Below are 24,712 nucleotides of genomic sequence, written 5' to 3'. Positions count from 1 at the left end.
ACAGTTTATTCATTCCTTTGCTGACAGATACATAGGTTGTTTCTGTATCTTGACTCTTGTGAATAATGCAGTAATGAACATGGGAGTCCAGATATATTTTCAAAGTAGTGATTTAATTGTATTGGTGTATATGCCCAGAAGAGAAATTGCTGGATCATATGGTTTCTCTGTTTTTAATATATTTAGAAACCCCCTTACTGTTTTCCATAATAGTGGCACCAAACTGCATTCCCACCAACAGTGTGCAAAGATTAACTTTTACTCTACACCCTCACCAATGTTTGCTGTCTTTTGACATTTTGAGAAGTTAGACATTATTTTGAAGTGATTTTGTCTTATTCATTTTTCATTTCAGTCCATTAGTGTCTTGTCTGATGTTGATATTATGGAAAAATAAATCTTTAACAAGTAAACATGATAGCTTACTTGGTAAAAACCAGCTACTGGGTGTTAGCCCTTTCTCAAACCAGTGAAATAGGATGAAGTGAATAAATACTTCCAGGGAGTCAGTTCTGATATAGAATTTTTATGACTTTTTTGTAAACAGTCTAAATGTATCAAACAATCAGGCCTAATTAGAGGTAGCCATCTCGATAATGAATCTTTATGTTGATTCTCTGTACATCCCGCTCTTGCCCTTCACCTCTCTTCTTTGGGGTTACCTTTCAACAGATTCTGTCTCAGACTTTGCTTTTGATGGACCTGAGTATGCCAGTTGGTACAAGGGTGGGAGTCATGAATAGATGTTCAGGATAGATTTTTGGACCTAGATTACTCCTCAGTCTGATAACTTTAAGAACCACATTACTAATAGTAATTAGGATTTTGATTAATCCTGCACATAGTGCATCATGAATGCTATGGTTTACACTTGTGATAAATTGAGACAAAACACTAGGATTTTTGGTTTTTTTTGACTTGAACTATATGAAGGCAGTAGTAACTATAATTGTGGAGTGCTGTAGCTGTTTTTTATAAATTCTTTTGAAGTTTTGTAACACAAAAATGATAGTTTCAGGGAATAAAACTTTTAACTTAGGGCAAGGTGTGAAAGGCGGAGGGCCTCTATGCCTACACTTAGGGAGACACACATCTCCTGCAGCTGTAGTAAATCAAGCTTAACACCTATAGCATTGACATTAATGCTTCTAAGTATATTCTATGTCTGGCCTTGATAGGTTTCCCATGTCAAAGCATAGGAAAATATTGGGAGGGTGAGATTTAGAATGGGAGCATCTATATAAAAAGCTTTGGGATTTTGAACTCTCAGATTCTCTGGAATTCTCTAGGTTTGGAAGAACACTTATTTCTTACTTTCCTGAAGAAAGCACCAACTCTTTTCCAGGAGGCTGTGAAAAGAGTTTATTCAGGGAAGTTTTGTTGTTTCTGTTTTTTTTTAAGAATGCTTCAATGCTTCGTGCTGCTTTCAAGATATTCACCTGAATTATTCATTTCTCCATATTAAAAATAAGGGTCAGGTTTTGGCACAATCCAAGTTAGAAAATACAGCCCCTGCCCTGGAAAAACATCATCTATGTGTTAAAATGATTACATGAGCAATGTACTTGCCTTACCAATTAAAAGTGACATATTCAAGGAGTTAATTAGCAAGGACTAGCACCTACCCAGTCTTAGGAGAGTACATGTGCAGTGGTCAGTGACATTATTGGGTCATGATGAAGATAGGGAAACATATAAAGTTGGTTAATGAAATATCTACTGACATGGGGGCACTCAACAATATCTCCAGATATAAGTTTTTTTAAGGATACCTGTAGACAGCACTAATATTTTTGATGAATAGTTTATTGGATTATGATGAATGAGGTAGAGATACCAGAACTTCCTTGGAATGGCATTTGGGTAGGACCTATAAGGGTCTAGCAAGTGAGAACTTTAGCATAGGATTATTTTGTATATTCCCAAAGCTCACTACATGAATTTATTCCCTAAATGCAGCTACCTAGAGGAGAGCCCAAGGAACACCATCTTCACTATAAGAAAAAGAAATATACTAGTGATGAGTGGTTGAGTGCTGACTGGTATCACTGAGAAGCTGGTTGCTCTGTCTTACGGATTAAATTGTCTTCCCTCACAACTCATATACTGGAAACCTAATCTCCAATGTGACTGTATTTAGAAATGAGGTCTTTAAGAAGATAACTGAGGTAAGGTGAGGTTGTAAGCATGGGATACTAATCCAATAGGACTGTTGTCTTTATAAGAAGAGGAAGAGATAGCAGATTTTCCCTTTCTCACTCTCTTTCTGTCTTCCTGCCACTCCACCAGCACAAGGAAAGCCATGGGATACCGAGATTAGGCAGCCATCCACAAGCCAGGAGAGAGGGCTCCCTAGAAACTAACCATGATCTAGGGCTTCCAGCCTCAGAACTGCTAGAAAATATATTTCTTTTATTTTTAAGCCACCCAGTCTCTGACAATGTTGTTATGGCAGCTCTAGGGGACTAATACAACATAGAGTTAATGGTAGAAAGTGAAGTTATAGAACTGAGCACAGAGGGATTTGGAATAACAGAAGCTTGTTAACACCACTTGTGAATCAGAGATAAAGCTCAAATAAATATTATGGTAATAAGTAAATAGATAAAACAACAAACTTTAATTTTTAAAATGCATATATCTAACAGAAGAATGTGGGTATTTTCTTGTTGACTTGCTTAAGTAATAGACTTTAAAAATACTTAAGAGCTTCATTTGATTTATAAGTCATTTACCTTCTTCACACTGTCATATTATAATTAAAAAGATGGTCACTGCCTTCTGGCTCTAAGCCATGATAATCTGCTGGTTATTATTCATTCATTCATTCATACAATTTTTTCATTTATTAAATATTCTACTGGGACCTAATTAAATAATGACCTACTGTACAGAGTGACTGTAGCTACCTGAGGTCAAATTTTAATCATTCTAATGCAGAGAAGCTGAAAGGTAACAAAGAGCTTCCTACGTCAAAATACCGTTACCCTCACATTGTTCTGTCCAGATTATCACCCAGGCTATTGAGGATGTGTGCCATCACCCAAATGGTTGATGGTGACAATGCAGAGAACATGCTTTACTCTTTCTTGCTCCTTTCAAAGTTTTTGAAACAATCTTCAATGATATAAAACATTAATCTATGAAATTAATAGAGTGTTTATCAGGATTTTTCAGTATGTAATTGGGTTAAATATACTGCAAATTTAGTTTCACATTGACATACGGGATCTATTACACCTTCTAGAACCCTGCACCTCCTTCCTTGTGATATCCTTTCATTAATTTATGCAATGTATATGTATTAAGATCTATTTTCTGCTAGGCAAAGAACAGTGATTAATAAATTGCACTTAGAAAGTAGGTACTCATGTCAGGTACTTGACTTTTATATTCACAAAATAACTTGCCTGGATGATTGGAATTACAATCAACCTATAGATGAAATTGACAGGAACTGATATCTTGACAATAAAGAGTCTTCTTTTCCACGAATATGGAATATTTCTTCATTTATTTAGTTATTTGATTTCATCATTAATTTTGTAGTTTTTCTCATAGAGATCTTGTACATATTTTACTAGACATATAACTATTTGATTTCTGTGGTGTTTATATTAATGATATTGTGTTCTTAATGTCAAATTCCAAGTGTTTATTGTTCTTATAGAGTCTTAAGTATCTTTATCAGCATCATGAAAATGTAATAATACAGTGCCTAAAGTCTGCCTGGCAATTGATGACCGGGCTGGGAACTTGGAGCAGAATATTTGATTAAAACAAACTTAAGACCTGGTGATTATGTAACCAATGTCTTATTTGGTAGAGAATGTCAAATGATCATTTATTTCCTCTTCTCTCTTATCAGTAAATTAGTCAAATAAGAGAGGGTGGTGCTTTAAGATCAGTGGTGTTTTATTTTGAGAAAAGTAATATTTTCATCTCAATTTTGCTAGATGTTTTTAGACCACTAATCTAGTTTATTTTTTTTGTAAATAAGCATTTATTGTGTAAATGATGATAGTTTTACTTCTTCCTTCACTATACTTGAAAAATTTCAAAAAAGTTTGATTATGTTGACTATGTTATATTGAATGTTCAAACATATCAAAAGCATATATTTTAAAAAAACTAAAATAGAAATCTAAAATGTCCTATTTTTTTGGTTTTGTGAAAAGACATTATGCATTTATAAAAGTCTCACTTATCTTCTACTTTTGAGGTTCATTATAAATAGATTTAAACCATAATTAAATATGTCTTCATTATAAATTGAAATAGTACATTTTACTTTAGTTTGTTAATATGGAATTACAAGGAAACTTCTAATATTTATCAATCTTTAAATAATTCAGTGAATATTTTTAGTTTTTATCAGTGTTTACAAGAGAAATTGGCTAATAATTGTATTTGGCTCTATTTTCATATCTAGTTTGCATTATGAGATGATACATAACTTCTAACACAAGTTAGGTGGCTTTCATTTTTTCTATGATCTAGAAAAGTATTTGGAAATTTTGTGATTAAATGGCAAATAAAAAGTTGATAAAATTCATCAAGAAAATTGAATAGGCCTGGTACTTTTTCAGGGAGTGTTTAATTGCTCTTTTAATTTTATAGATGAATTTTAAATATGTGCAAAATATGTATTTCCTTCTTTGGGCCAACTTTTGTAATTTATTTTTTTTACCTGCAGTAGGTTCCCTTACTTCCCATATTTAACATTTTTCTTCTTGCTAAAATCCGGCCTACATATTTGTTTTACATATAGTCTATGTGTATGAAAAATCCTAATCATTCATATATTTTAAAAAAGCTTCACTTGCTGCTCACTCTAGCTAAAATTGAATTTGAAAGTCTGCCTTTAATTGCCTTTCTTTAATATTTTGAAAATTTTAATAAATTTTCTTCCTACTTGACATGCTGATGCTGAGAACCCTAATGTAAAGATCATTTTCAATTAGGAGGTCTCTGTTTTTTTCTATGTAATATTTTATAATTTTCTGTCTTTGATATTCTTAATTTTTTTTACTGTGCTTTTATATTGGCTTGCTATCCATCAGAGCTAACATTTTATAAACTTTCGGTTTGCACTCTTAAGTCTTAAGTTTGGGAAAAATGTTATCTATTCTTCTTCCACTAGTTTTTATTTTGCAATATTTTTTCTCTCTTTTGGAATACTTAATAAATATATGTTAGCCCTTCTGTCTTCATATATCTTCACTTTTCTCATCTTTTGCCATTTATTTAAACTTTGGAATTTGTCTAGATGCAGTCATCCAGTGTACTGTTTCATTGTTTGGCTACATCTGTTCTAATAAAACATTCCCTAAGATCTTTATATTCTTCCAAAACAAGTATATCTTTTCCATAATTTGTTTCATATTTCATAGCATTCATGTGAATATTATGAGTCATGATTCCATAAGTATAAAATCAAATTCTATTTCATAATTACCTTTTCTTGTTTAATGTTTGAAAAGTGTTTCCTTTTCCTTCTCTGCTAATTAATATGTTTGTTTATTTTAAAATTTATTGCTATTTGTTTTAGTAGCTGTACTTATCCTTTTATAAATTTCTGTTTGTTGTTTTACATAGGATGTGTGTGATACTGGGTATAGAACTCCTTTTAGGCTACTTTTTAATCTCTCTTCAGGATACAAACTTAAAGGTAGTTGATCTTGCAAGTGAGAGCCTCAGAACATGGGTTACATGATCATCAGGTGTTAAGTTTGGTTCAATCAAATATTCTGCTCTAAGTTCCCAGCCCAATCACCAATTGCTAGACAGACTTTGGGCATTGTATTATTACATTTTCACAATACTGATAAAGATACCTAAGACTGGGCAGTTTACAAAAGAAATTGGACTAACAGTTCCACATGTCTAAGGAAGCCCTATAATCATGACAGAAGGTAAAGAGGAGCAAGTCACATCTTTCATGGATGACAGCAAAGAGAGTGTTTGTGCAGAGAAACTCCCGTTTTTAAAACCATCAGATCTTGTGATACCCATTCACTATCACAAGAGCAGCACCAGAAAGACTTGCTCCCATAAGTAAATTACTTCCCACCAGGTCCTTCCCACAACACCTGGGAATTATGAGAGCTATGAGATGAGATTTGAGGGAGACACAGCCAAACCATATTATTCTACCCTTGTTCCCTCCCAAATCTCATATCTTTACATTTCAAAATCAATCGTGCCTTCCTAACAGTCCCCCAAAGTCTCAACTCATTTCAGGATTGACTCTAAAGTCCATAGTTCAAAGTCTCATCTGAGACAAGGCAAGTCCCTTCCACCTATGATCCTGTAAAATCGAAAACAAATAGTTACTTCATAGCTACAATGGAAGTACAGGCATTGAGTAAATACAGGCATTCCAAATGGGAGAAATTGGTCAAAACAAAGGGTCTATTAGACCCCATGAAATTTCAGAATCCAGTGGGGCAGTCAAATATTAAAGCTCCAAAATGATCTTCGTTGACACTAAGTCTCACATCCAGGTCATGTGATGCAAGAGGTGGGTTTCCATGGTCTTGGGGACCTCCACCCCTGTGGTACAGGTTTCCTCCTGGCTGCCTTCACAGGCAGGCATTGAGTGTCTGTGGCTTTTCCAGGTGAATGGTGTAAGCTGTCAGTGGATTCACTATTCTGGGTTCTGGAGGACAGTTGACCTTTTCTCACAGCTCCATTAGACTATACCCCAGTAGAGACTCTTTGTGGGAGCTCCAACCCCACATTTCCCTTCTGCACTGCCCTAGTAGAGGTTCTCCATGAGAGCCTTGCCCCTGCAGCAAACTTCTTCCTAGGCATCCAGGTGTTTCCATACATCCTCTGGAATGTAGGTGGAATTTCCCAAACCCCGATTGTTGAGTTCTGTGCACTGGAAGGCTCAACACTACGTGGAAGGTGCCAAGTATTGAGACTTGCACCATCTGAAGCCATGGCCCAAGTTCTACACAGACCCCTTTCAGCCATGGCTGGAGCAGCTAAAAGCACAGGGATCCTGGGTCTGGCCCACACAACTATATTTCCTCCTAGGCCTCTAGGCCTGTAAAGGGAGGAGCTGCTGTGAAGATCTCTGACCTGCCCTGGAGACACTTTTTCCCATTGTATTTGGGATTAATATTAGGCTTCTCATTACTTGTGAAAATTTATTCAGCCTGCTTGGACATCTCCTCAGAAAATGGGATTTTCTTTTCTATCGCACTGTCAGCCTGCAAATTTTCTGAACTTTTATGCTCTGCTTCCCTTACAAAACTGAACAGTTTTAAGAGCACCCAAGTGACCTCTTGAATGCTTTGCTGCTTCGAAATTTCTTCTGTCAGATACACTAAATCATCTCTCTCAAGTTCAAAGTTCCACAAATTAGGGCAGGGGCAAAATGCTACCAGTCTCTTTGCTAAAACATAACAAGAGTCACCTTTGTTCCAGCTTCCAACAAGTTCCTCATCTCCATCTGAGACCATCTCAGCCTGTATTTCATTGTCTGTATCATAATCATTATTTAATTCAAAGCCATTCAACAAGTCTCTGGGAAGCTCCAATCTGTCTGACATTTTCCTGTCTTCTTTTAAGTCCTCCAAGTTATTCCAATCTCTGCCTGTTACCCAGTTCCAAAGTCCCTTTCACATTTTCAGGTATCTTTTCAGCAGCACCCCACTCTACTGTTATCAATTTTCGGTATTAGTCTAGGAGGGCTTGTGCAGAGAAATTCCCATTTTTAATACTATCAGAAATTATGAGACCCATTCACTATCATGAGAACAACACAGGAAAGACCTGCCCCCATGATTCAACCATCTCCCACCATGTCCTTCTCACAACAGATGAAAATTATGAGAGCTACAAGATGAGATTTGGCTGGGGGCACAGAGCCAAACCATATCAGCCATATAATAATGCAGGTTCTACTTTGTTAACTCTGCAACTTTGCCACCCAAGTTGCATTTAAGCCCTGGATATAGTCAGGGTGATGAGGAAAAGAAAAATCCATCTTGGCCCTTCCCACATGGGCCACAGTTGGTTTTGTTTCTCGGAAGTCTATGTTTTATTTCATGCAGAGAAAAATATACCTTCATTACTTCCAGTACTTCTTAAATTTATGTTAAAATTGCTGCTTTGCATTTCTTTACCTATCCTTGCCAGTACAAGGCTTGATGCCCAAGAATGCACCTGAAGTTTACTGTTATGGTCAAATTGGAAGCCTTCATTGCATTGAGACTTCTTTCTCTAAAATGAGACAACTTTATAGGTGTCTCACTGAAGTTGTAGTAACAATTAAATGTTCTCACATTGGTAAATTGTATCTATGCAGATTTGGATATATTACCGTAGAATTATACTACAGCACTATAAGTAAAATGCAATTTGGCAAAAATAAAATGATTTTTTTTCTTTTTCTTTTTTTTTTTTTTTTTTTTGACAGAGTCTCACTCTGTTGCCCAGGCTGGAGTACAGTGGCACAATGTCAGCTCACTGCAAGCTCTGCCTCCCGGATTCACGCCCTGCCTCAGCATCCTGAGTAGCTGGGACTACAGGAATCTGCCACCACACCTGGCTAATTTGTTGTATTTTTAGTAGAAACGGAGTTTCACCATGTTAGCCAGAATGGTCTCAATCTTCTGATCTCGTGATCCACCTACCTCTTCCTCTGAAAGTGCTGGGATTACAGGTGTGAACCACCATGCCCAGCCCCTAAAATGATTCATTTTTTTTTAAGTTCCATTTTATTTATACTCAAACTCAACCTGGTTGATAAAAAATGGCACCACAGTATAGCAAGTTTCTATGATAAATATGTCATCTGGTCAGTAGTTTTGGTTTCCATCAAAAAGGGACATGCTAGCAATTTGATAATTCCCTTATGGGAATATGGAACTGCAAGCTTTTTTCATGTAAACTGCCATTATTGAGTTTTTTTTAATGTCTCTGCTTAACAGAGTTTTTTATAACTGTGAATCTTAGTTTTCTCTAGTATGTAAGCCATTAAAATATACTTAAACAACAACAAAAAAATGCAAAATAGGATAGATCCTGGAGATTCTAAGTGAGGTAATTAAATATAAAAATATTATCAAGGCAAAATATGCCCTTTCGTAGAATTGCCACATAGTAAGAAGGGTGGTTGTTCCAGTTCCCATAACTTTCTTTTCTTCATCTGAGACCTCAGCCCGTACTTCATTGTCCACACTATTATCAGCATTTTGGTCAAAGACATTCAACAAGTTTCTACGAAGTTCCAAACTCTCTCAAATCTTCTTGTCTTCTGAGCCCTCCAAACTGTTTCAACCTCTGCTTGTTACTCAGTTCCAAAATCACTTCCATATTTTCAGGTATTCCTATATTAGTACTCCATTCCTGGTACCAATTTACTGCATATGTGTGTTTTCATCCTATTAAGAAGTATATACGCAAGACTGGGTCATTTAAAAGGGAAAAGGTTTAATCACAATTCAGCATGGCTGGGAAGTCCTCAGTAAGCTTATAATCATGGCAGAATGTGAAGCAAACATGTCCTTATTCACATGCTGGCAGGAAGGAGAAGTGCAGAGTGAAGAAGTTAAAAGTCCCTTATTAAACCATCAGATCTCATGAAAACTCACTCATTATCATGAGAACAGTATTAGTGGGGGGAACCACTACCATGATCTAATCAACTCCCATTAAGTACCTTTTCCAACATGGGGGGATTAAAATTTGGATTATAATTTAAGATGAGATTTGGGTGAGGACAGAGTCAAACCATATCAAATATATCACATAGCTCGGTGTCATCCTCATGAAAATGAGTGAGTTCTCTCTCTGAAGTCACAAAAGATCTGGTTGTTTAAAAGAATGTGATGGCTCCTCTCTCTCTTTCTCTTTCCAGCTTTCTCACTGTGCGATATACTGGCTTACCCCTTCACCTTCTGCTATGATTGTAAGCTTCCTGAGGCCTTCACAAGAAGCTAATCAGATGTTGGTGCCATGCCATGTACACCCTGCAGAACCTTGAGACAATTAAACCTCTTTTCTTTATAAATTACCTGACCTCAGGTATTTCATTATAATAATGCAAGAATGGACTAACACAGTTAGAGAAAGTTATCCTTTGAATGTGGGGAAGAATTAATTAAGAAGTATTTGAAGGACAACAAGAAAAATTAATGAAGTCTGTCATAATTTCAGTATCTTAAATGAATATGTTAGGAATAGAGTTGTGCCAACAGATAATATTTTCTTGAAAAATAAATACAAATAATACTTCTAGACATGATGGATCATATACTTTCAAAAGGGTACTCTTTTGAGTCAGTAATTTCTTTCCAGGTTTCCCAACACCGGAGACTTAAACAAATAAGAGGTCATTTTTCATGTGCACTTCATTTTTACTCTACACTTAGAAGTTTCTAGTGCTCTTCTCCAAAAGAAGTTCACAATGTATTGCTTTTCAGGTACTCCCTTTGTAAGATAATTTTTATTTAGGACACCTATTATGGGGGTGGTGTAGATAAAAGGGAAGGCTTGAATTTGATCCATTAATAGCATGGAAGTACAAGAGGCTGGCACAGATAATTGAAAACTCTAGAAGCAGGGAGAGGAGATGGCTGCAGTAAAGATAAATTATGGAGGTATAACTTTACATAATAACTTGGATTTTACATAATTCTGGGGGACTTTACATAATTCCAGATATTAAGGGCCTGAAGCATGCAATAATCACACTGGCTTGGGGGAAGGTGGATGAATTCCTGCTTACCATATTTAGCATTCCAGTATGCATTCTTGCTTTTTTCCTTTCTTCCTCATTTTTATTAAGTTTTACAATTTAAGTAAATGGCATACATATGCACATACCCACAGTCCATTGCAGATGCATGTTTTTAGCTACAATACTAAAACCACCAATCTCTCAACTTACCAAATGGCTCACTGAAATGACAAATTAAACAAAGAGGTTAGTGGTATTTTAAGAAGTTTAAAATATGCACTGAGCATTTGACACCTTTGCGGTCACTCTGAGTTCAAGCAAATCTTAATTTCATGGGAATTCTTGTGTTTGAAATATAGGTAAACCACCAAGTCTGTGTCTAGTGGAAGCATACATTCAAAACAATAATTTAAAACAAGTAGGAGAACATTCGTTGTCCACTCTGTTAAATGTGGTAGAGTGTGATGGCCAGTATTGGCTATAAGAACCATCACTGGCAGAAACCTTAGTTAGTGATTGGAAAACCTTTCAAAATAGAAGGTGTCTTAGAATGACTTAGATTTGATAATTGCTAATACGTCTTTAGCAATGGCTTATTACTTCAATATATGCATGCAAAACATGCAGAATTACTTTTCTCGAATGTATTAATTTCTAAATAACCTGACCTTGTGTTTTCCTTTCATTAGTTTGTATTGAAACGTGAATTTTTTGTTTTTTTGTTTTTTTTGTGTGTAAAGTGTTTAAAGATGTTCATTCCTTAGTTTCAAGGAATACCCACCCACATCATTTCCGTTTTTCAGGGAAATATGTATTGGATTGCTTATTCAGTGTCAGAAATTTTATAAATAATCAGAGAGATGGGGAAAAGGAGATCATAAACCAAAAATAGCCACTGCTTCTGTAGAACACTTGAGACCACGCTAACGCCAATATTTTGCTTGTAAAGGTCATTTAAGCTACCGTTTTTGAAGTATGTTGTAATTTCAGAGGGCAAAATACATGTCATCTTCAATCAATCAAATCATCTAGAGATAATTTTGATATTATGCACAAGAAGTGTAGCTAATGATGTAGTAAATGTGTATGACTCCACTGACAGACTTTTATTAAGTGACCCAAAGTTTAAATTTATGTATGCTTTTCTGATTTTCTTTCACTATAGAAGTCTTCAAAATATTTTGTAAAATGTATTTATCAGTAGGCAAGGAGATGTGGTAAAAGAAAAAAGAAAGACAAATGTGAAAACCTTTTATGAAAAAAAACTTTAAGTGGTTGTTCATACAGATATAAACTATATATGGATAGGCACTGGATATACACACATATATAAGGGAAATATGCACATATTTCTAAAACATATATATATGGGAAATGTATTTTGATTGATGTGGTGTTTCTTTTCACATCCCACCTTCCTGCAGTAGGAATTGATGCTACTGCTGAAACAATGGAATCACACCTCACAAACTCCATAATTTTAGCCTTCCTAATCTTCATCCATTGCACCTGGTTCATTGTCTCCATGTACTCTACCAATTTCTACAGGTTAGAGTTTCAGCCTTAACTGGCTGCTGGTCAAAAATAAATACAGGAAATATAAGTGTGTTGCTGCATCCATGCCTCCCCAACACAACAGATAGATAAAAGACTTTTAAGCACCGCAGCACTGCAGCAGCTTTTTAAATTTTCAGTAAAAGCATGCCAGTTTTGCTTTCAATATATTATATTTTAAGATTTAAAAAATTTCTATTTCCAGAAAATATTTTTTTAAATTACCTTTTGGATCCTGAGGTGAAATTTAACTGGCAATGCATTCTAGGTCGTGGGAATAGGTACCCCTGCTTTTGCTGCAGTAAGCATTCTTGCTGAAATGTTTTGCATACTTGCTAGAAAGTTTTCTGCATATTTTAACAAGAGGGATGCATCTGTGGAAATTTATGTATGGAGTGTTACGTATTGTGGTACATATGTAAACTTGTTTATAAAATATGCAAATTTCTTGTCATTATTAATACTAACACCTGTCTAAACCATGTGTTACTCAGAGAAAAAAAAATCGCATGTATTTGTTGTAACACAGAGATTTGCTAACTTGAATTTTTTTCAACAATTTAGTTTTTATACTTTCTTGCAAATTTTAATTTTGGCTCCCAATTTCAGAGAATAAAAACAAAATGTGCCATGGCATTATGAATATATTCAAAGCAAATGTGGTTTGATAAATGTAGAGAACTACTGAGGAACAAAACATATTTTTGTCTGTAAAATCCACTTTGGGTTTAATGCTTCTCATTCAACTATTCAACTGTTATTCTAGTCATTTTGGGTCTCCAAACTCATTACTGATGTATCATGTAAGATACAGTTTCCTGAGCAAAAATGATAGTTTAGACAATAATAAGCCAAACTATATATAAAATGTGAAGTAGTCAAACAATAGACATGATTAGAAAGAGTAAAAGGTGAAAGTATTTTTACCCAGGGGATCAAGAAAATTCAAATTGCAGAAGACACGGTAGTCAAATCTCAAAATATAAGCAAGTATTTGACATGGCAATGGATGCCCTTTTACCATAGGTTTTATGGGAAATGTGTAAGTGTAGGGTATAGTCAATTTATTAGGCTCCAATTGTTTTGTTTTAAGTCATATTAGTAGCCATCAAGGTAAAGATCAATATAAATAAAATTTGTTAAGAAACTCTGTAAAGGGGGAACACTAACAGTGCACAATGGGCCTGGTCCAGGGGAATGATTGTGTGCAATTAGCTTATAACCTGCTGGGGACAGGCCATACTCTCCATCCCCACCAAGTGCTTAACAAACTCTGCCATGTTGTAAGCACCTGCTGGGAACAGCAAATAACATCTGGCAGGGGATTCCTGCTCCTTTGAGTAAGCCACAAAGAGGCCCTGAGACACATTATGACAACTCTAAAGTGACTTTTGTTTTTTTCTAGTGTGTGCCCTTATGTCTACCACTAGTTATTTTTTTCTTTTTTTTTCTTTTTTTTTTAATACGTTCTGAGGAAAATCACTTAACATATTTAAACTTTAGCTTCCTTATGTTTAAAATGGTGATAATTGAATGGTCTACCTCATAGTATTGTGAAACTTACATAACACCATGCATATGCAGTGTTTTGCAAGAGTGTCCCTCCAAGTCAAGGTCAGCTATCTCATTATTCTTGGGGCAGCAGTTTTACTATTATCATTTTCATTGGTAAATGTTGGCTTTGCTGTCAGCTACTCTGGACTCCAGGACCAGTTCTGTGGTTTTATTGTGTAAACAGCAACATGGGCTATTGTAAGCATGGCACCGAAACACATCTAGCAGAGCGCCTGGTACAAGCAAGCTTTTAAAAAACTCTGGGGAATGGAGAACTGGAAATCAATATTTCAAGTATTCAATTTCCTTCTTTTTTAAAAAACAAAAAATTATAATACATGCCTTTCAGGATTCTCGTCAAAATGAAATCAGTTTATACATTTACTTGCCTGAAACATTATAAAGATTGAACAAACACAATATACTCATTATTATTATTGAAAAATATTTTAACTATAGAGCTTATAATAAGTATATTGTTTTTGTCACATGCTAAACTCCGTGCTTGAGAAAAATGAGACGATATCTTTTTTGATTTTTTTTGTTTAATGTACTGATGTTTTTGTTAAATAAAAGCTAACTTAGAGGTACAATATAATAATATATATATAAAAAAATAAATATCAGAACTTTTCTACTTGAGGCAGTGTGTAGTTAAAGGTTTCTTTTACTAAACTCATTCCTGCCCATATCAAAGTACCCTTGAAATGTCTGTGGAGAACAACTGGAAAATCAACTGTCTAATCCAACCTTTTCATTTCACACAGGGAGGTTGAACAGTGAATTTACTTTTTCAAATTTGGGGGGAAAGGTAAAGACAGAATAGGAACAAAATCTAGGGTCTTAGACCACTTGTTTATATTTTTCATAAGTATACAATAAGAAAATGATGATGGGCTTGAGAGTGGAATCATGATGCATTATTTACACCACACATTTTTCTGAAGGCAGGGACGGTGGCATTTACTTTGTTGCTGCAATGCATTAGGCAGATAATACATAGTTTGCTGCTCCATTCATTTCTTTCACAGTTAACATTTATTAACTGATAGTCTTTTGCTTTAGTTTTGTGAAATAAAAATTTAATTTGTGTCTTGCATAATTACTAGAATACTACACAAAGTGAAGTGAAAATTATGTTTCAATGATCACATTACGAATGGCCACATAGCCACGATTAGGAAGTATACTTTCCTCTCTTACTCTATTTGAATATGATTTAGAATATATTAACTTTTAATAATTTAAAATATTAACTTTTTTAAAGTACAGTAAAACAATATTTTCAAAGACATTCAGTAATAACATGTTGACATTGAAAACATTTTTTGACATCATAATCAAATGAAAACCCGTTTTACAGTGGTTCAGGGCTTATGTCCATGACATTCTGGTTAGCATGATTTGATATGTACTATTACATTATGCTTTTCTCAAAAAGATTAAATAAGTTAATGACTTTATAATTGTCAAGTTGTTAGCTGAAGGGTAGTAAAAATAATCTTTGTTATTTACGTGCATTTTTATTTTCACCTATGAAACCAAAATGTAATTATGTATCTTCATTGTTTTGGTTAACACAGATTGGAAGTAAATGGGTCAATGTGAGAAGCTTTTGTGTGTGTGTGAGCTTCCTGAAGGATCATGATGTGATTGTTTAGGATTGGTGATTTATAGCAAGGTGAGAAATTTGAGACAAGGAGTTCAGAGTTTTGAGATGTAAACTGTCCCTTGATATTTTTTAATGAAGATTTGATGTGTCTTTCATACAGTTCCTAAAATGAATAATAAAGTTGTCTAGGACTTTTCTTTTCCTGGACAAGAGTCTTTCAGAGCAGTAAGGTCATGATAATGAAGAGAACAGAATAGTAACATCACATTAACAAAGACAGGGTCCCCTGCAGAGTTAGATGTCAACATTTTCAGAGGATTAACATTTAAGAGAAATAAGTGAAAAAATTAAAATAAAAAAGCACACACTCTTACAAATTTAAAACAGGTAAGGGCTTTTTATTTTCTACCACAGAATCAGCTCATGTTTATCTTTTCAAAAGATTTCCCAGGTCTGTTCCAATCTTCTGCTGAATTAAAAAAAAAAAAAATCTGAACTCTAAAACCTCACGATTACTTCTTCAAATGGCATTCTCACTGCCTCAAAGAGTTAATGACACTTTCACAGACAATTTACATCCTGTTTCTTGAAGTACCCCAGGGTGCTTTTGCCTGCAGCGGAAGGTACCAGATAAGGAGTCCATGGAGAAATTACCGTTAATCTCAGGAGCTGCTCCATTGCCTACACATGTCCTATATCTAATCTTTTCTGTCTTCAATTCATTCTTTCCTTCATTCAACAAATAACTTATGGGTTCCTAGAGTGGACAAACTGTACAACAGTCACTGGGGACAAAGACAGAAAAGAGGCAAACAGAATTCTGAAGCTACATGTCCATCTGATCTGAAAAGAAAGACAAGTAACTGTTAACATTGTAATCACAATGAGTAGTCTGAAGGAAAACACAGGCTGGGATTCCAAAGAGCCTGTGTTTTCCTTAATTACAAACACTGCAATTACTTTTGCACCAACCTAGTAATAAGAAAAACTAACCTAATGTTTTTTGGCATGGTTCCGGAAAGATTTTCTGAAGAAGTGAAGTGTAAGCATGGAATTGCATGATGAGTGGGATTTAGCCAGTTAACACTGAAGTGAAAGAGAGAAGACAGAGAAAATATCAGAAACATAAAAAAACATTTATTTAACCATTAATTTGACATATTTATTTCTACCATGTTTTGTGTCAGGAAACTTTCTCGGCATTGTGAATACAGCAGAAAAAAAAGAAAAAAAAATCAAAAAGCACACCTACTCACACAGTCTGGGAGAGATTTAAAACACGTATGAAGTTTCAATACAGGAAATAATAGTGTTGTCAAGGAGTTTGAAAACAGAAGGGTGGCTTGAATTAAGAGACAAAATATGAGAAAAAATTGCAAATGAGGCTTCAGAGATAAGCAAGTTTAGAGTAGCCAGGGTTCTTTTCCAAGCCATAGTAAGGGATTCAGACTTTTCTTCAAGATAATGGAAAGCCACAGAACTGTGAGAACGTATTTATTTATTTACTTATTGTTTATTTATTTATTTATTGAGATAGTCTTGCTTATTTAAATAAATAAATTTAAAAAAATAACAAATTTATTTATTTATTGAGATAGAGTGCAGTGGATGGATCTCAGCTCACTGCAAGCTCTGCCCCCCAGGTTCACGCCATTCTCCTGCCTCAGCCTCCTGAGTAGCTGGGACTACAAGCACCTGCCACCACGCCCGGCTAATTTTTTTGCATTTTTAGTAGAGATGGAGTTTCACTGTGTTAGCCAGGGTGGTCTCGATCTCCTGACCTCATGATCCACCTGCCTCGGCTTCCCAAAGTGCTGGGATTACAAGTGTGAGTCACCGTGCCCGGCAGAGGACTTTAAGTAAACATAGAATTGCATGGCATGCCTGATTACATTTCCAACAACATTATGCATGAAGGTAAATTTCCATGACATTGAGCTGGGGAATGATTTTTTTGGATGTGAACCCTAAAGGGCAGGCAACAAAAGCAAAAATAGACAATGAAATTATGTCAAACTAAAAAGCCTCTGCACAATCAAAGGAACACTCAATAGAGTGAAGAGACAACCTAATGAATGGAAGAATATATTTGCAAACCATACATATGATAAGAGGTTAGTATACAAAATATATAAGGAACTCAGATCATCATAAATACACCACTAAGGAAGCAAATAGTCTGATTAAAACATGGACAGAGAATGTCCATAGACATTTTTCAAAAGAAGACACACTAATGGACAAGAATATTTTAAAAGTTCAACATCACTAATCATCAAGGAAATGCAAATTGAAATCACAACAGTATATCACCTCACACCTGTTAGAATGAATATTATCAAAAAGATGAAAGATAAGAAGTGTTGGAAAGGATGCAGAGGAAAGAGAACATTGTGAAAGGAAAATAAACCTTGGGGCCCCTAAATCACTAAGGTAAAGAAAAAAAGTCAAGCTGGAAATTGTTTAGAGCAAACCTGCCTCCCATTCTATTCAAAGTCATCCCTCTTCCCACTGAGATAAATGCATATCTGATTACCTCCTTTGGAAAGGCTAATCATAAACTCAAAAGAATGAAACCATTTGGCTGTCACCTATCTGTGACCTGAAAGTGCCCTTCCTGCTTCCAGTTGTCCTGCCTTCTGGATATAACCAATGTACATCTTACATACGTTGATTGATGTCTCACATTTCCCTAAAATATATAAAACCGAGCGGTGCCCTACCACCTTGGGTGCATGCTGTGAGTGAGGCCCTCCTGAGGCTGTGCCATGGGCATGCATCATCAGCCTTGGCAAAATAACCTTTCTAAATTAACTGAGACCTGTCTCAGATATTCAGGTTTCACATTTTGGTAACCGTAAAGGAATTCTGAGAAGAGGTGCCCCTGACCTTGAACAAATTGCCTATCTTTGCCTTCTATCAACTTCAGCTATCTTTATGGCTCAAATCAATAGGAAAATTTGCTGAGGCCTAGAAGCACCCCCTTGAGAGAATCCCTAATCTCCCAAAATGTGGTCATGATTTTAAAAATGTACTGCTGTACAACTCGTTTTTCTGGAGTTTTACTTGCTTCCAACACAAGGAAGGCAAGTTTTCCTGCTTCCATGATGATGGAAGGCAGGTAATTCCTCCATGGTGTTCGAGCTCGCTTCCATCAGGGAAGATGAGTTTGAGTTTTTTTCTGCTTCTAGGATGGTAGAGAGCAGTCTTCAGTCTGAGACCCATCCCTAGGTAAATAACTGAATTGGGGTTTTTTTCTTGGCTAAGGTTAAGATTAAAAACCAGTTGGTCTTAATTTCTCCTTAGCATTAGAGCGCTCAGTTATCACATAAGTTGTACAATCTTTTGTTTGTTTTGCTTAACTGTTTTTGTTGTAGTGGTTGTGTGTTTGTTTCTGTTTGTTGTTGTTGTTGTTGTTATTTCAGTCTTTTTTCCATTGGATTTGACCAGCGCTATCAGATTTGATCAAATCTGAGGATAAGTTCCAAATTATCAGGAACAAGGCCTCTGAAGAGGTTAAATTCTGCCTCCCTTACCCCCATCCCTTTGCGTCACACACAGAAAAGATGGTCTGGGGAGAAAAATGGGCAACAAAAGGGGAAAAAAAAGGAAAGATTTTTGACTATGTATGGGACTTTATTTACATAACAGGGTCACCTTTTTGCTAGCTAGGCCAAATTGAAAGAGCAAAGGCCGCTACCCCGTGCTGCAGTTCATAGCTAGGATTCTGTCTTCTTTATTTCACCACAACAGCCTGAGTTTGTTTCCTAAATCAAGCACTTTCTGGTTTGATACTTGGTACTTCTGGAAGAGGAGCAATTTGTCCTAGCTGAAATATTGTAAGTGTAATGTTAATTGTCATGTGCCACAGAAGTAACAAATTTTCTTGCCAATTGGGTCTTTATGGCTTCCCTAAACCTTTTTTTCATCGATGGATAATTGTTGTCTTGTTTTGGTCGTCTTTAAAAGGTTGTTTTATAATCAGCTACAAAACTTTAACAGGTGTTCTTGAATGCAGGTTTCTGAAAACTTTGGAGACTGTGGCATCAAAATATAGGAAGAATTTTCAGGACTCATGGAAAGCCAAAATATTCATGAATATCAAACAGAACAGGAGTTAACTGTATGGACTGAACTAATAATATAAGACTGAAGTAATCTTTTTGACTTTTTCCATAAAATGTTGCTGATCTTTTGTTTTGTTTTCCAGAGTCAAGGAAACTTTTCTTTTCAGGCATTGACAGCTTTTTAACAATTAAGTAACTCCTACAAACCAAATTTGGGGCATATTTGTTTCTCTTTACCTGATTTCTACAAAACTTGGAAACTTTTGAGTATTATTAACTTATGGCAATACGTTTATTTGCATAATTGTAATAAAAACCTGTTTTCACATGTAACAGGACACAATTGGATAAGCTAGTTATTTTAGTAAGGCTTTGACTGGAATGATGTGCTTTGCTTTAAGGAATCAAACTCGACTTATAGAGGCAATAAAAGTCCCTTGGGAAAACTGGATTCATACCTTGTCCACACGGTTTTTGTACAAGGTTTCTGACCTGTGGTAAGTAAAGAATGTCTCACTTTCTGACAGAGCCAGTAATCCCAAATTGTCTTTGTACCTCGAGAGGGGAGGAATTCACCCAACTCATAGGTGTCAGAGGATATAAACCCATGGCAGGGCTTGGGTTTTATTTTATTTATTTATTTATTTTTTGATATAGAATCTCACTCTGCTGCCCAGGTTGGAATGCAGTGATGAGATCTTGGCTCACTGCCACCGCTGCCTCCTGCTTTCAAGTAATTCTCCTGTCTCAGCCTCCCAAGTAGCTGGGATTACAGGCACTCACCACCATACCTGGGTAATTTTTGTATTTTTAGTAGAGACAGGGTCTCACCATGTTGCCCAGGCTGGTCTTGAACTCCTAACCTCAGATGATCTGCCCGTCTCGGCCCCCCAAAGTGCGATTACAGGCATGAGCCACCATGCCTGGCCCAGGGCTTGGCTTTTAAAAAGCCTTATCTGAGATTCTTTCTACGGAAAAAAGTTCCATCAAAACCAATTTTAAAAGCCTATGTGAAAAATAATTATTATTTCTTCACTTTACACAAATAATCAGGCCAAGTTTAATAAAGCAAATCTATCCTACCATGATTTGTCTTAGTAAAAATGGGAAACTGAAGAGAGAATTGTTTCAAAAACTATAGTACACCTAATGTTAGATTCTAGTCTTGACTAATGTTTTTCAATTTTTATTATTTTCTACAGTTTGAACTGAATTCCAATTTTTCCTGTCGACAAGTCTCCAAAATAATGTTTTCAATATTTTCTCCTTTCTTTTCCTTTTTTGCCCAATTTTTTTGTCATTTAAAATTATTGAAAACTAAGCTGTGCTTTCTTAAAGCCCTGAAAACTGAAGCTAAACAACTTAAACTTCAGAAGAAAATAACAGCAACCTATTTATGTACATAAGCCACTTTCATACCTGCCTACTGATGTATGGACTTTAGAGTAATGTGGCCTATATAGATTTTCCAGGATTGTTCTTCCGTTTGTTGTTGTTTTTCTTGACTCCTCCCCTTATTTTACTTTCACAGGACATGAGATTTTACAACCTGCTAAAAATGAGCTTTCCTAGTAACTTGGGACAAACCCATCTAAGAATAAACCATCCTAGCCATGAGAGATAAGATGAAACCTGAGACCAAAAACTCATTTTCTTCTAAAATGCTTTCTTCAAAATATTTTAAAAGGAAAAGTGGGGAAATGTGAAAAGAAAAATAAATCTTGAGGTCCCTAAATCACTAAGCTAAAGGGAAAAGTCCAGCTGGGAACTGCTTAGGGCAAAACTGTCTCCACTTTGTTCAAAGTCATCCCTCTGTTCACTGACATAAATGCATATCTGACTACCTCCATTGGAAAGTCTAATCAGAATCAAAAGAATGCAACCATTTGTCTCTTACTTATCTGTGACCTGGAAGCACCCTCCCTTCTTCGAGTTGTTCTGACTTTCTGGAAGAAACTAATATCCATCTTACATATATTGATTGATGTCTCATGTCTCCTTAAAATGTGTAAAACCAAAATGTGTCATGACCACCTTGGGCTTATGTTGCCAGGACCTCCTGAAGCTCTATCATGAGTATGCATCCTCAACAATGGCAAAATACCCTTTCTAAATTAACTGAAACTTTTCTTAGATATTTGGGGTCCACAACTTGTATATTGTTACTGGAAGTGTAATTGGTGTAACCACTATGGAAAACACTATGAAGTTATCTCAAAATAGAAAAATAAAACTATAATAAGATCCAGCAAATCTGCTACTGGGTATATATCTACATGGTATGAAATTAGTATGTCATAGAGATATCTGTACTCCTATATTTATTGCATAGTTCATCACAATAGCCAAGATATGAAATTAACCTAAGTATCAATCAATAGATGAATAGATAAAAAATGTGTTTTGTATACACAATAGAATATTATTCAGCATTTAAAAAGAATGAAATCTTTTCATTTGCAACAACATGAATATACCTGAAAGATATTTTGTTAAGGATAATAAGCCAGGCACAGAAAGACAAATAATGCCTGATCTTATTTATATTTGGAATCTTAAAAAACTGAACTCATAAAGGCATAGAGTATAATGATATTTACCAGAAGCTGAAGGGTGGAGGGATTGGGACTATGTTAGTCGAAGGATAAAACATTTCAGTCTGAAAAGGGGAATACATTCAAGAGATCTAATTGTGCATCATAGTAAATATAGCTAATAACAAGACATTATATACTTGAAAATTTTTAAAAAGCAGTAATATCTGAGGTGATGAAAAATTTTGAAAATGGAGAGTTGGAGGTGGGCCTAGTGGGAGGTGTTTTGGTCATGGGTGTGAATCCTTTACATAATGATGGTTGCACAACATTATGAATATAATTAATGCTACTAAATTGCACACTTAAAGTTGTTACACAGACAAATGTTATTTCTTTATACTAGATTTTTTAAAATAGTTTTTAAAAATATGTTAAAAAAAAAAGTGCATGCCAAAGGGACATAGGAGCAAAATTGAAAGAGCTCTCAATGACTAAAATTTGAGAAATCTGAGCAACAAAAATATTATTGAATAACTAACATAAAAACAAGAATTCATCATGATATAAATAAATGACTGAATAAACAAATAAATGGAGGACATCAATTTTCTTACAGAAGAAGTACAAAAATATACATATGTAGATGCTGTCTCAAAGAAGTGGAGTTTATCCCTGTACTAAATCCCCATCACTCTGAGGGTACATTAGACTTGACTTGGTGTCTAGCTTTCAAAGTACAGAATAGGAAAAGGGAAATCTAGTCTTCTTACTGTGGAAAATCTGCCAGATACCACCTTAAACTAATGATAAAAATGAGCATCATTAGTGAGGTTAGGTGGATATCATGTATTTCCACATATAATGTGACAAGGACACATCAACTTTGGTATTCTTTTCAAAATCTCATAACCCAAGTCTAACAGTGGGAACAGAAAAAAAGGCAAACCCAGTTTGGGGGTTATTGTACAGGATACTGTTCAAAAGTATGAAATACTTCTGTGCCAAGAGCATAACAAATAAGGGAAGACTGAGAAACTGTCACAGACCAGATGGGTGTGAGGACACATGATCACTAATAAAATATGATATTCTGGATTACATCAAGGGACATTATAAAGACTATGATATGGTTTGGATGTTTTGCTCCCTCCAAATCTCATGGTGAAATGTGCTCTCAAGCCTGCATATGTCAGAGGTGGGCCTAGTGGGAGGTGTTTTGGTCATGGGAGTGAATCCCTCAGGAATGGCTTAGTGCTGTCCTCGTGGTGATGAGAGAGTTCTCATTCCATGAGTTCACACACGATCTGGTTGTTTGAAAGATCCTGGCACCCTTTGCCTCCCTCTCTTGCTTTCTTTCTTACCATGTGACCCATTGGCTCCCCTTTATATTCTGCAATGTTTGTGAGGTTCTGAGATCCTCACCAGAAGCAGATGCCAACACTAGCCTTCATGAACATCCTGCAGAACCATGAACCAAATAAATCTATTTTCTTTATAAATGACCCACCCTTAGGTATTCCTTTACAGCAATGCAAATGGACTAACACAGACAATCAGTTAAAACAAAAAGTGAAGTCCAAATAATGTCTGGAGTTTAACTGATTGTAATGTACCAATGTCAGCCTCTTAGTTTCAACAAATGTAGCAAGGGAATGTAAGATTCCAACAATGGAGGAAACTTGTGAGAGGGTTAAAGAAACTCTCTGTATTATACTGCAGCTTTCCTATAAATCTAAACATATTTCAAAGTAAAAAAAGTTTAAATAAAAATAAATAAAAGGCAGCCTCATACCTGTCACAGTCTGCAGGACACTACAATGCCAGCAGAGTCATGTCCTCCCTTAGCTACTGTGTGAGCATGCAGAGGTCTTCAAATACAGTAAGTTAATTATATTTTAACAGATATTGGCTCTGAAAATGTTATCTGAATTTTTTTTTTTCCTCTAGTGGGCCAGAGAACACTTCAAAACAATTCATGATTTGTGTTGGCTTTTTTTCATGTGTTTAGAATAACTGCCATGAAAAAATAATCATTTCAAAAAATAAATGAAAGCAAGCATCTTCTCAGAAACCTATTAAAGGACAGAGAGAACATTACGTTTGACAAGTAGACATTAAACATCCTATTTTTTTTTTTTTTTTGGCAAATCTTCACAGATGTCAGCAATAAACATTATTAGAGAGTACAAAGAATTAGTTTTAAACTTGAAAAACATTCAACATTATTTATTCCTTGGTGGCTTTCAAGATGTAGTGATTTTTGGATTATTTTTAACAATATGACCATAACTACACCAGCATGACTATGTGCAACTGTCTTCTGATTTGTTCCTAATGGATTTTCTTTCACTGAGACCTACATGACACTACTTCCATGGCTCAGTAATGAGTCAAGAGCTTGTTCTACTCCATAGAATAGTCATTTTCAGAAGTCACTTCTACTTGTTCAAATGTAGCAGGAAAAAATAATACTCTGTCGAGGCTTTTGTACCCTTTTTAAAGCTCTTCTTAAACAAGAAGTCTCCACAAATCAGTTCTACTAGGAAGTGCTGCCTTGTTTTATGCTCATTATGACCAAAACTTAACTCAGGACATTGCATTACTTTATACTTTCCCCATATATTTGCAGAACACAACATTTTCTAAAATGTAAAATGTGTGTTCTCTGGTCTTTGCATATATTTTAGTTCTT

This window comes from Colobus angolensis, unplaced genomic scaffold (genome assembly GCF_000951035.1).
Source record: "Colobus angolensis palliatus isolate OR3802 unplaced genomic scaffold, Cang.pa_1.0 Scaffold29, whole genome shotgun sequence".
Taxonomy (NCBI): domain Eukaryota; kingdom Metazoa; phylum Chordata; class Mammalia; order Primates; family Cercopithecidae; genus Colobus; species Colobus angolensis.
The sequence above is the reverse complement of the archived record's forward strand: the minus strand, read 5'-3'. Positions refer to the sequence as shown.